The 13,850-nt window shown below is 46.8% G+C and overlaps 5 non-coding genes across 5 annotated transcripts; all 5 read left to right on the forward strand.

Moving 5' to 3' along the window:
* The first annotated feature begins 4,837 nt into the window (after nt 1–4,837).
* trnal-cag (transfer RNA leucine (anticodon CAG)) lies at nt 4,838–4,920 on the forward strand. Its single transcript has one exon. It is a non-coding gene; the product is annotated as a tRNA-Leu (tRNA).
* Nucleotides 4,921–6,305: 1,385 nt separating this feature from the next.
* On the forward strand, nt 6,306–6,388 carry trnal-cag (transfer RNA leucine (anticodon CAG)). Its single transcript has one exon. It is a non-coding gene; the product is annotated as a tRNA-Leu (tRNA).
* A 1,600-nt stretch (nt 6,389–7,988) lies between these two features.
* trnal-uag (transfer RNA leucine (anticodon UAG)) lies at nt 7,989–8,071 on the forward strand. Its single transcript has one exon. It is a non-coding gene; the product is annotated as a tRNA-Leu (tRNA).
* Nucleotides 8,072–8,584: 513 nt separating this feature from the next.
* trnal-cag (transfer RNA leucine (anticodon CAG)) lies at nt 8,585–8,667 on the forward strand. The gene has a single exon. It is a non-coding gene; the product is annotated as a tRNA-Leu (tRNA).
* A 771-nt stretch (nt 8,668–9,438) lies between these two features.
* On the forward strand, nt 9,439–9,521 carry trnal-uag (transfer RNA leucine (anticodon UAG)). Its single transcript has one exon. It is a non-coding gene; the product is annotated as a tRNA-Leu (tRNA).
* Nucleotides 9,522–13,850: the final 4,329 nt, after the last annotated feature.

Genomic DNA, 13,850 nt, shown 5'->3' on the forward strand with positions numbered 1-13,850 from the left:
AGTTATGGAGTACCTGCTGGGTCCGTAGCAGGGGTGTGAAACTCCAGGCCTGGAGATGGTTTGGTGTCTGGATGTACTTGTGTTTTTATGACGGGCAATATTAGCTCAGGAGGTAAGAGCGGTCACCTTGCGGTTGAGGTGTCCCTGAACATGACACCTAATCCCCAATTACTCCCAACGAGCTGATCGGTGCCTTGTATTGCAGTCCTCCACTGTTGATGTGTGAGTGTGGGTAAATGAGAGACAATCATTGCAAAGTCCTTCAAATAAAAAGCGTGATATAAATGCAATCCGTTCACCTTTAAATCAGCCATCAATTAAGGCCTTGAGAACAAGGTGCATGGATTCTATAGTCTGTCAGCGACTCACACCATCATGGTGTGAGGTCACAGATATGTCATTGGAGTGTTCTGAATGGAACCTTCTGATGCTGATGTCACAATCACTACTGCTAACGGCAAGCAACGGGGTTCAATCTCTTTTTTTTTTTTTAAACATTCCAAAAACCTACTCTCTTCAAACGGTTGAAGTGTTGAAATATGGTCGAAAAAAAACCAGCTGGCCTCGACTCCTGGTTCATGTCGTCCGTGGGAGAGACCGTCAGGGGGAACCAGCCTCCACCCCGGAATGCACCGTGGTTTTACGCGTTTCCCGGCATGACGCGGTGACGGCACAGCGGGGCTCGGAATCAGCGTTGCACGCCTTGGCGGCAGACGTTCGATGACTCGGACAAACGCGACACGCGCACGGCGCGAAAAGAAGGGCAATGATGGAGCCTCGGGGCGAGACAAGAGACTCACGGGTGAGTCACATCCCATCCCTTCACCATCTCATTCCCTCCCTCCTTTCTCTCCCTCTCTCTCCCTCTCTCTCTCTGCAGAGTCAGCTGCTAGGAACCAGATCTCCAAGACCCCCCACTCCCCCCAGCCCAATTACGACACCCCCCCCAAGAAATCCCCAGGCATGATTCAGGGGCAGGCCATGTCCCTCTGACTCATCCGTCCTGTCATCCACCCGACATTCTGGAGAAACTCTGGGCCCAGGAAACCTGTGATGCAATGGTTTGACTGAACTGAGAGTGGGAGAGAGACAGAGCGAGAGGGAGTGAGAGAGAGAGAGAGAGAGGGAGCAATAGAGAAACAGGGTCACTCTGCCCTTCAGTGCCTGTACTTTGCCCTAATTGCCCCAGTAATTGTGGGAAGGCACGGGGGCCTGGGCGAAGCTGATTGGTTAAGCACATAATAACGCCCAGCTGATTGGTCTCTGAACCGAACCAGGAACGAGGCCAAAGGTTCAAACAGCATTTTTTGTTTTTACATGTTCCTTTCCAAAACACGTCATAGATGCCATAACCGAACGCAGATGACCGACCAAACTAATGGCCAATTGCGATATTTACACATTTGTTCCTGGTTATTATTTATTCTCATTGGGCCTAAGAGGAGGGCCATGCTGATATTATTCATCAGAGGAGAATTTACAGTTAAAAGCGTCCAGGACAACTGTGTGATGCGGTGAACCCCAAATCTCAAATCTGCCAAATCAGCTGCCTGTTCACGGCACTTCCCAGTGCAGACGGCACTGGCACGGCACTGCATTCAGGAAGAACATACTTCTACCCAGAGCAACTTACAATATTGGAGAAAACATTTTGAAAAATATGTTAAAAACACAAGATATTACAAGAAACCCTTGAAGTCCGGTACACACACATTGAGAAAACTGTTTCTGTATTAGCGATGACAGGTAAGGCAAGGGGCAGCGAGCCTTCCTGTTGCTGTTCAGTTTGTTGCCGCTGCACAGCGAGGACGATCCCGGGTTCGATTCCCGGTCCTGCCACAGGCTGAGTTTGGCTGGCTCATGTGGAGGAGATAACATGGGTCATTGGTATAGATAGGGTACAATTGGCAACCGATTTAGGAAAATGGAATGGGGTGTGTGGTGGCACGGATGGTGCAGTGGGTAGCACTGCCGCCTCACAGCAAGGGGGTCCTGGGTTTGAATCCCCGTCGGCCGGGGCCTCTCTGTGTGGAGTCTGCATGTTCTCCCCGTGTCTGCGTGGGTTTCCTCCCACAGTCCAAAGACAGGTTATGCTGATTGTGTCTAAAGTGAGTGTGAGTGTGAGTGTGAGTGTGCCCTGCGATGGACTGGCGACCTGTCCAGGGTGTATTCCTGCCTTTCGCCCAATGTATGCTGGGTTAGGCTCCTGCCCCCCTGCGACCCTGTTCAGGATAAGCGAGTTCAGATAATGGATGGATGGATGGATGGATGGATGGAATGGAATGGAATGGGGCGTAGTGGTTAAGACACATGACCGCGAGGTTGCTGGTTCGATCCCCGGTGTAGCCACCATAAGATCCACACAGCCGTTGGGCTCTTCAGCAAGGCCCTTAACCCTGCATTGCTCCAGGGAAAGGATTGTCTCCTGCTTAATCTAATCAACTGTACTCTGGATAATACCGTCTGCCAAATGCAATTAATGTAATGTAATGTAAAAAAAAAAAAAAAGATAATACAGAATGAATTCTCAGAAATAAAGGTACAAATGCTTGTCACTGGGGCAGCGCCCGATGAATTTGATCCCCGAAGAGCAGAAATGTACCCCCGCCGTCACGTTGTTTCTGAGGGTGACAGACGGAGTGTCTCTTTTATGACGGCCCCTTGGCGAGCCTCCTCTCCCCTGAAAGTGGGCCACAGTGAGGAGACTCATCCGGGCCGTGACTCATCCATCAGACGCCCCAAAAAGACCGGGGGCTCCGCTGGCCTGTATCAGGGGGGGCGAGGGGGGGGGGGGGGGCGTTTCACCTCACACAGCTGTGACGGCTCCCCGCCAAGGCTGATGAGACGTTTGTTTTTCCGAATAACAGCTTTTCCCAAAGCGGAGCGAGAGAGAGAGAGACCGATGATAGCAAGGGAGCGTCGACCAACGGGTATGTTCGCGCGGGTCCGATAAACACGAAACAAACAAAAAAATCAGGTAAGGGTTCAAATGCAAACTTCTACTCCTCTGAGCATTCCAGCGACCGACTGTTAACTAACAAAATTTATTACGCTAGAATAATTTCGTCACGTAATTTCGGTGAAATTAAGACATTCCATTTTCATTTCAGTGAACTTCCGGGATTTTACTGGGTAGCCGAAGAGGTAAACATATTTAGAGTAATTATTTGAGGCAGTTATCTGAATTACTATCTTTTAGCTTACATATCTATTTATTATAGAAAGGCCTTTTTGTGGTTGTGCAATGAAGAAACAGAAAGAATGACAAGGTTCTTGCAGTTCAGTAGACAGAGTGCGTGTGTGCAAAGAGATTTTTTTTTTTTAATGCTCTTGATAATGTGGCAAAAATAGCAACAGTGCAACAGAGTGGTGGAAGGGAACAGCGTTCAAACTGCATTTGGTGATGTTCTTCAGCCATTCAATGAAGCAGTTAGTGGCGCTTAAGAAATTCAGTTATTAAAACACATTAAACGGTTAGTTCTGACCTCGCAATTTGATTGGCCGAGAGACATTGAAAGAAGTGACATTATCACGCAATCAGTCGCTTCTAACTAGGCAAAAACTGAAGTAGTGTAATACACTCAAAGTCCTTACTTACCGTGAGATATTGTCATTCACGTGCTGATGTACGGTAAGTCACATGGTAAGTATTATTTCATGAATAAACATTATGAGAGAGATGGGCCAGCCCCTGTAGAAGTGTGTAATACACTCAAAGTCCTTACTTACCGTGAGATATTCTCATCAAGTGCTGATGTACGGTAAGTCACACGGTAAGTATTATTTCATGAATAAACATTATGAGAGAGATGGGCCAGCCACAGTAGGAGTGGCACATAGAGAAGTGTGGGCACAGTCAGGGTTTTGTGTGGGGTTTGCCTAATGGCTGAAAAGTGGCCTTTTGTTAGCAGGGGTCCTGGGGCGAGACTGTGGCCCAGACCACCATCACAGAGAGCCTCTGGGCTGCAATGGCTCTCCGATGCCGCATCGCTGCACGAATCAATCATTCATTACACCCTGGAAACAAAAACAAACTATCAGAGAAAAGGAGAGAGAGAGGGGGAGAGAGAGTCAGAACTGCACAGTCTCACTTGTTTTTTTTTGTTTTTTTGTACTTGCTGGATGGAAAAATCTCGCAAAGGCCTTTTATTGGCAGGGTCAACCAACGGTCTGAGCGGCTGGAATTAAAATGTTTGAAGAGTTGAAAAAAAAGAAAAGAAAAGAAAACGAGGGAAACTTTTGAAAAAGCCAAATAAAACATCACCCCCCCCCCTCCCTTCATCCCCCCCCCCCCCCTTCCCTCCCTTCCCATGAGCCTCGTGGCCTCTCAACATTCCATTTCACTCAGCAGATCTGGCAAGCCCAGAAGCTTCTCGTTTGTTAATCTTTTTCCAAAGAAAGAAAGAAAAAAAAAAACCGAAACAAAACACAGAGAAAAAAAAAAAGCTCCAGAAAAGGTGGGGGGGGTGGGGTGGGGGTTTGAGTGGCTGCCAGGGCACTGAGCCAGCCGTCTCTCACATGGAGCTGGCCCGCCAATGACCCTCCCTCTGCAGCAGCGTTCAGCCGAAAAACAGAGCAGAGGAGAGGAGGGAGGGAGGCAGGCTGGAGCAGGCTCACATGGGAGGGAGAGAGAGAGGAAGAGAGGGTGAGAGAGAGAGAGAGAGGGAGGGAGAGAGGGAGAGAGAGGAAGGGAGAACGAGGGAGAGTGAGAGGGAGAGAGAGACTGAGAGGGGGAGAGGAAACACAGGAGAGGGAGAGTGGTGTTTCAGTGCACCGCCTTCCTGTTTGACTGCGGAAAGGGAACGAGAGACAACGAGTGAGGCAGCGAGAGAGACGTGTCAGGATGGCCGAGCGGTCTAAGGCGCTGCGTTCAGGTCGCAGTCTCCTCTGGAGGCGTGGGTTCGAATCCCACTTCTGACAGACTCACCTTTTTGGGTTTTTTTTCCCACACGAGGCTACGGCGTGAGACAGGGCTGTAAACCTCAGTCCAGCGTTGTTCAGTACAAATACAATACAATCTGTTTTTGTATTTCCTGGAACAGTCTGCCCCCCCCTGCTCTCAGACTGTTTGACAGAGAGTCAGACCACACACTACAGGAAACAGACACACAGTAAAGCCAAGACTGATTTCCACATACAGATAGGGTGAACATCGTCTTCTCCCTTACACTTGCCCTAGCCTTATATGCCATAGACTATAATGGCAGTTATATGGTTATATAGATATTGTTGCGTTTTGTATTAGATATTGTATTGTTGTACTCGGGGTATTCTAGCTGCCAACTGTGGTATACTAGTTTGGAAGTTGATGTATAAGTTAAGGGTTCCGATGGTATCTGTATGGTTACACTAGGACTCGGAACTGTACTGTCCTCTCAGGTCCTCTTCGCACTTGTACTTGTGTTTGATCTAGACTTCGTTGTACGTCGCTCTGGATAAGAGTGTCTGCTAAATGCCACGTAATGTAATGTAATGTAATGCCCTAAGTTAAAGGAAGTCCAAGCCAGCCTCTTTAATAACAAGCGGGCACCAGCACTTCAACCATCCACCTTCAACTCGGCCTAAAGGTAACTGTTAAAAGGGCAAACAATAAACTAGGAGGACGCACAGCATGAGAGCAAGCGTACAGCAAAGGGTTACGATAAAACTCAAAGCCTGACACGTGGCCGAGACCAGAGGTGGGCAAAGAGGGCCTTATCCATTTCCGGATTTCATTCCAACTTCTGGCCTTAATTACATAATCAGCCTTTTATGCCATCTGACATTTTTGCTACAGTACATTTCTTGATGAATGACAGCTGAAGACAGCTCTCATGTACCCCGTTTTACTTTATCTTTGAGTGAACAAGTGCATGCAGCCAATTAGTTTATTTAGCCAGGGTAATTGGTGGGAACAGAAACCAGCATACCCACCGGCCCTCCAGGACCCGGAACTGCCCACCCCTGGCGTAGACAGAGGGGAGAATCTGAAGGGGTCTCACTTCCCAGAAGAAGCCCGTCCTCTGACTGTCTAACACTTGTGCTCAACATAAAAGGTTAAGGCGAACGTGACAGACTGTGCCCACTGCCCTAGTACCGGAGAATCACTGTGTGTTCAGCTCCCATAAACCCCGACACCACAGGTAACTGGAACACATCAGTTGCACCTCACATAATGCACGAATTAAAAAAATAATAATAATAACAACGTGTTATGGGGAATGCAACACACAAGCACACTTAAATAGAGAGACGCGCAGCTAACCTTCATAGGCAATCAGACCACACGCTGCAGAAAAGTGGGATCAGTCAAGAGCATGCCACTTGTCAGGATGGCCGAGCGGTCTAAGGCGCTGCGTTCAGGTCGCAGTCTCCTCTGGAGGCGTGGGTTCGAATCCCACTTCTGACAGACAAACCATTTTCTTCACACATGGATGTGGTGTGACACCGGGCTGTCAACCTCAGTCCAGGATTGTTCAATACAGACTGTTTGACAAAGAGGAGAATGTTAGCTCTAAATAGAAAGATACCTTTGTGAGCAATCAGACCACACGCGGCAGACAATTCACCTTTCGCTAAGCCCCGCCCCCCTTAGTTATTGTTGCTAAGTCTGACAAAATTTCAGTTTCAATATGGCGTATTTGACAGCTCTTCCAGCTGAACTGCCGTCGTGCTTTTACAAAGCAGCAAATGCGGTTTCAGATAGGAGTAGACAGAAAGGGTTACAGCATGCCTGTGAGGGCTACATACAGGACATTCAGGTAACACGAAATGAACATAATAAGGCGATCAAAATAGAGGCAACAGCCTATAGATCCCAATGTAAAAGTGAATTGCCACATAACCTGCTGATCGAGACGGAGGCTGGCACTGATATCAAGGAGAAACACTGTTCATGTAAAGCTGGGTAGGTCTCTATTCACTATTATCGTCTTTATTACAAAGCAAAAGCACTAAGCACATATAACATTGCATCCAGTAGCCTTGTATGCTAGCGTATCATAACCATAAGTTGGCAACGTTAGCTGTAATTAACGAGGTGATATTTCGGTTAGCTCCTCATGAATAGATCATGAATAACAAAGTCAACATCTAGCTGCTAGTCTTATGTTGTCAAAAAATAGAATCCAGACTGTGTTTACATGATAGCTAAGCTATCGCTAAGCTTGCTTGCTACTTGCTAGCACCTCTGATTCTTCATATTTTAGGTTAGCGAACCCAATTTATTGCCTGAAATAATGGAATACCGAATAGTGTAACTTCACTGTAGGGTTAAAGGAGAACTTGCCTTAGAACACACAAAAGTGTGCCTGTCGATCCTTGAGGGGTTCAGCTGAGAGTGAGGACGTCCACAAAGTTTTATCCACAGGCGACACTTGTCAGGGTTTGATTTTGGTTTGGGGAGGGGGAAAAAACGCACACCTCCCTCCAACCTCTCTGGGAAACGAGTATCAGTGTTACAAGTGCCCCAGGCACAACGTTTAACCATAACTATTTTATAGTCTACAAAAACGAGTGTCGAAAAGTATGAAAATCTGAGACGCCTGCACTAGAGTCAATGGAGCGCTGTCATGAAAGTGTAGGACCCCTGTCGGAGCTTGTTCTTGGCTGCGCTGTTATTGGCCAGTCTGCATTCTAGGGTGTGGCTTAGCAAAAGGCGAATTGGAATCAGTCGTCAGCAAGTGGGAATTGATTCCTTAATCGCCATTCACTGCCAGAGTGAAATTAATTACCAAACGGGCAGAAAAACGGCACAAAAAGGTTGTGCCTGGAAACCATGACACTACTGCATCAACACTGAATTGATTTCCAATTATTTGGCAATAATTGATTGATTTGGAAATAATGGCTTTATTTCTCTCTTAAGAGAGAAAGGAGAGAGATAGAGAGGGAGAGGGAGAAAGATAGAGAGAGAGAGGGTCATGGACAAGAAGAAAAAGGACAAGTGGAAGCAGTGGAGAAGGGGGGATGGACGGGAGCGAGTGAGCGAGAAAAAGAGAGCAAGACGTGTCAGGATGGCCGAGCGGTCTAAGGCGCTGCGTTTAGGTCGCAGCCTCCTCTGGAGGCGTGGGTTCGAATCCCACTTCTGACAGACAAATCCTTTTTTTCACACGAGGACGTGGTGTGACACAGGGCTGTGAACCTCAATCCAGCATTGTTCAATACAGACCGTTTGACATTGAGAAGAATCTTTGCTCTAAATAGAAAGATACACAGCTGACCTTCGTGAGCAATCAGACCACACGCGGCAGACAATTTGAATCAGTCGTCAACATGTGGGAATTGATTCCTTAATCGCCATTCACTGCCAGAGTGAAATTAATTACCAAACGGGCAGAAAAACGGCACAAAAAGGTTGTGCCTGGAAACCATGACACTACTGCATCAACACTGAATTGATTTCCAATTATTTGGCAATAATTGATTGATTTGGAAATAATGGCTTTATTTCTCTCTTAAGAGAGAAAGGAGAGAGATAGAGAGGGGGAGGGAGAAAGATAGAGAGAGAGAGGGTCATGGACAAGAAGAAAAAGGACAAGAGGAAGGAGAGGAGATGGTGGGATGGAGGAGAGCAAGTGAGCGAGAAAAAGGGCGACCAAGACGTGTCAGGATGGCCGAGCGGTCTAAGGCGCTGCGTTCAGGTCGCAGTCTCCTCTGGAGGCGTGGGTTCGAATCCCACTTCTGACAGACAAATCCTTTTTTTCACACGAGGACGTGGTGTGACACAGGGCTGCAACCTCAGTCCAGCATTGTTCAATACAGACTATTTGACAAAGACAGGGGTCGGCAACCCTGGTCCTGGAGAGCCGCAGGGTGTGCTGGCTTTCGTTGTTGCTTGGCATTAATTAATCAATGAAAGCCGTTGATTACACAGTTAACTCACCTCACCTGGTTTCTTGGGTCTGAGTCGCTTGCTTATTTTAAGGTGGAGACGAAAGCCAGCACACCCTGCGACTCTCCAGGACCAGGGTTGCCGACCCCTGGACAAAGAGGAGAATGTTTGTTCTAAATAGAAAGATACGCAGCTGACCATCATGTGTAATCAGACCACATGCAGCAGACAATTGGAATCAGTCGTCAGCACGAGGGAATTGATTACCTAATCGCCATTCATTGCCAGAGTGAAATTAATTACCAAACGGGCAGAAATGCAACAAACGGCGCCAAAAGGTTGTGCCTGGAAACCATGACAACACTGCATCAAGACTGAATTGATTTCCAATTATTTGGCAATAATTGATTGATTTGGCAATAATGGCTTTATTTCTCTCTTAAGAGAGAAAGGAGAAGAAGAGGGAAGGAGAGGGAGAAAGAGTGGAGGGACAGAGGGAGAGAGGGGAAGAGAGAGAGGGAGGGAGAGAGGGAGTTATTGGACAAGAAGAAAGAAGACAAGAGGAAGGAGATGAGATGGTGGGATGGACGAGAGCAAGTGAGCGAGAAAAAGGGAGCCCAAGACGTGTCAGGATGGCCGAGCGGTCTAAGGTGCTGCGTTTAGGTCGCAGTCTCCTCTGGAGGCGTGGGTTCGAATCCCACTTCTGACAGGCTAGTGTATTGCTCAAGCAGCCTCCAGCACTGCTTGAAGAATACTTCTGGGCCATGGCACGGCATTTTAAAAAGACAGAAAGATGCTCTTTAGAAAGAGAGGGAGAGAGAGAGGAAATTTTGTCTTCCTACCTTTAGTTGTTCTCTCCTTTCTATTACTATTACTATTACTCCCCTGCTGTATCTAAAGCTACAGTCCAATCCCCCCCCCCCCCCCCCCCACCAAGACCCTCACCCCTGGCCTGGGCAGGTCTCTCTGCACCGCACTGAGGGGGAGGCCAAAGACCTTCCCTTTGGCTCAACAGACAGACTGGGACGGATCCTGTGTGAAGCCAGATCTGACTGCTTCACTGGACGGGGGGGGGGGGGGGGCATTCCTCTATGTTCATGTAATGATGATTGCTGTTCTAGCAGACCACACAGTAGTACCGGGCCAAGCCAACAATCCAGCATACTGTAATTACTGGGATGGGTTTTTTTTTTTTTTTTTTTTCACTTCTTGTCTTCCTTAAATGCTTGCGCCAAAATATTTTTGAGAAACCACTCTTGTTCATAACCAAGCAAAACAAAGCAAAACAATGGAAAAGTGACAGACAATTCTGATGAGTTCTCTCCAATCAGTGATGTGAAAATGTGGGTTAGAAATATCGCTCTCGTGTAATGTTGACCTCTTAGCTTCCTCTAGCTCTCGAGGCCTCTAACCATCAAATCCAGAAAATTCCAGAAGATTCCACCACAAACTCCCAAAACACATCGACCAGCCTGCGGAGGACTGTCAACAATTATCCTCCCACGTTGCCCGAATCCCGGAAACTTCAGATCCACAAAAACAAAAAACAAAAAAAAAAAACCCTTGATGTTGCCATGCAACATTTGACAGGGAGCAGGGCTACTTAAAAAAAGATGTTCTGTGTGAGCTCGGCCGTCCTGTTAAAGACTTCAGAGATGGGGGGCTCGGAGTAAAACACGCCAGCGGATTGAAAACATCTGCGGAGCAGGGAAGCCGCTGACGGCAGCCCGAACAAAGCGGGTCAGGCTCCTTTACGCAATCCTCAAAATGGCCGCCCCGCTTTAACCCTTTAAAGGTGTTGAACAACACCGAATTACTTAATTATTATAGTGTTACACAAAGCAATCTTTATCGCTTGCAACTAAGTTGCAGCTGAGTTGGTCATAGATTGCTTCGGGTAAAACAACACCTTAACCTCTCGAGACCAAGGAGAATTATTATTTATTTTTTTTACACATTATCTTATTGTTATTAGTATTATTATAAGAAAAAATGTTATGCAAGTGGTAAACAAATACATGTAAATGATAAATGGATGGCATTTTATGTAGCGCCTTTATCCAAAGCGCTGTACAATTGATGCTTCTCATTCACCCACTCACATACAAACGGCGATTGGCTGCCATGCAAGGCGCCGACCAGCTCGTCAGGAGCATTTGGGGGTTAGGCGTCTTGCTCAGGGACACTTCGACACGGCCTGGGCAGGGGATCGAATCGGCACCCCTCCGACTGCCAGATCGCTTATGTTAAGAGAAATTCTGTTTTGAGCTCAGGGAAGCCAGAAGGGTCTTAAGAAGTTAAGGTTACGAGCATGTGATTAGAATGTTCTGAACTGAAAATTCTAGTGCCGATGTGGCAATCGCCACTGGTAACGGAAAGCTAACTGAATTCTCGTACACTGACATTTTGAATTTTGAAAAAGCATACTCTTCAACGGGTTAATGCACACAGTCATTATGAAACTATTCCAGATAACAAAAAAAAAACACTGCCATGACACATAGGGTGATATAACCCGACTGTAAAACCACACTTACAGTACACGAGACAAATCAAACCGTATTCGCTGCGCGCTCGAAACAAGAGTCAACATGAGTCTGCATGTGATCAATATATTTCACAGTAGGGTAATACATGCATGTTGTAAGCGTTACTCTTTCGATGATAAGTTTGCCTAGTTTCACATGTATCGCGATGTGTTGTCCTCTCCTGAAATGAGGACAGAACAATTTGGCTTCCCTGAGCTCGAGACAGTATTTATCTTAACATAAGGGACATTCTATATTACAAATTATAATATAAATCTATATTTTCACAGCAACACTGTATTTGTCATCCAAGACACTTATTATTAGTATTATGTACAAAAACGTTAAATCCTTTTTTTCTCCTGGGTCCCAGGAGGATAGTGACAAATTATTCTTGATATATTTGGAAAAATATTCAATTTACATAATAGGTGCAAGCACTCTGTTTATTTCTGGTCATTCTAGAGCTCTCTCTTTCTCTCTGTCACTCTCTCTGAAAGATGTCTCATTGTACGCTGAGGCACAACATGTCAAAACCAGGTGGAGCTTGTTGGAACAGAGGTGGTGGGGGGGTGGAGAGGGGGGGGGGGGGGGGGGACAGTCGGGAATTTTAAGGACAAAATGTGTGGTCTGCTGACGAAGCCGGCTGGAAATTCCCGGCCGGCATCATCATCATCATCATCATCATCATCATTCCGTGATTTCACAGCAGGGGTTATTGAGTAAGGCTGGGGCTGGAAAGCGAACTGTAACTGTACTGTAAGTGAAGGTGCTGTGGGGGCTGCTAACCGCTAACCGCTAACACACGGCAGGAGGGGAAAAAACAAAAAAAATGAGGAAGAGAGGAACGGGGGGAGGGGGGGGGGGCACATTCTGAATGAATTACCACAGGCCTAGGGGGCCAGGGGCAAAAAAAAAAGACCAAAAGGAATCCACTGCTGGAGTTGGACCCCAACTCCATAACATCACAAACATAACAAACAGGCCATGCAGCCGAGCAATGCTTGCCTTTTCCGACCACTAAAGCGTATCTACTGCTTCTTTGGATAAAATGAAATGTCACCAAAAACATCAGAAACAGAAAATATTCTGCCTGGTTTTTTTTTTTTTTTTGTCTCAGAGGCCTTTTGGGGAGGAGGGTGTGTGTAAAATTATGTAAAACTAAGTTTCAGCTCCTTAATTTAGGTTCTGAGATATCGACCTGGCAGAGGTACAGGCCAAGAGCCAAGAGCAATGCGGTCAGCTAGTCTCACAATGTCACTCGATTAGTCTCGATAACTATTACTGTCAGCCAAAGGTGTTGGAGGAGAGAGCATTGTGGGAAACAGAGTCCTTAATGAGACACCCCACAGTGATTCTGAACCTCAAATATGGCCTACAGAACTACAGTAATTGCTGATAAGAACAGTTTCAAAGCAGGTGCTGCTTGATTACCTAAAGGTAATTTTCTATGCAACACAGGTTGAGTTATAACAATAGAACAGGCCGCATCACAACAAATTATGTACATCTTTCAGCTAGACAGCACATTCACACTACCACAGAGTAAAATCTAGTGTTAAATCCACTCTGATAGTTTTCTAAAAATACGTTCTAAAACAGGGAATACTGAACACTGTTAGTTGATTTAACCACTAGGAATATTTTGCTCCAGCGTTGGCACCACTGGAGCAACACGTCCATCAGCACGGATCAATGTGGCGTCCACAGGTTCGTTATAACGCTTTGTGGGGGAAAAATAAAACGCTTATGTTTTTCCATTTCTATTTACTTTGGAATGAAATCCGCCCCCACTTTTTAAATGTGACGAAAGATATGAATACTTCAAAGATGTGTGAAGACAAGGGGGGAGTGGAGAGGGGGGGTGGGAGGGGCGTTTCAGAGTCAGCCAAAGTCAGCCTCTGCCTCCGTGAATGCTGGCCTACGTCTGTCTTCCCTGGTTTTTTGGGAGCTTGCCAGGCCGTAGAGGCCCAAGCCTGTTTCCCATTTTAAAAACAATGCTCCATCTGACTCCCCCCCCCCCCACCAAACACACACATCCCACCCCCCCATCCCAAACCAAAACCCAAACCCGCCTACCGAACGCTTTGTGTGTGTTTTCCACATTTTTTTCTTCCCCCTTTTTTGATCCCTCGTTGCCAAATTCCTTTGTGACATGTTTATGTAAATAGCAGGCCAGTGATGAGAAATGCCCTTCAGATCTGTGTCACCCCCCACCCCCCAAAATACCCAACCCCACCGAATCCGTTTCCCCTCTGGCTTGTACTGGAATACAATGCAGAAGCTTGTCCCGCGGTTGGGGGGTGTGTGGGGGGGGGGGCAGGACGTGCTTCACATTCTAGGCCCCACTCGTCAAACAATGACTACGCTCTTCCCATGGAGTCTGCCAACAACCCCCCCCACCCCCACCCTTACACACACACACACACACACACACACACACACACACCCCACCAATCAATTAATATGTGATATGTGATGGCCTGTTCTAGGAAACACAGAAATACACT

The sequence above is a fragment of the Conger conger genome, chromosome 2 (genome assembly GCF_963514075.1).
Source record: "Conger conger chromosome 2, fConCon1.1, whole genome shotgun sequence".
Lineage (NCBI taxonomy): Eukaryota > Metazoa > Chordata > Actinopteri > Anguilliformes > Congridae > Conger > Conger conger.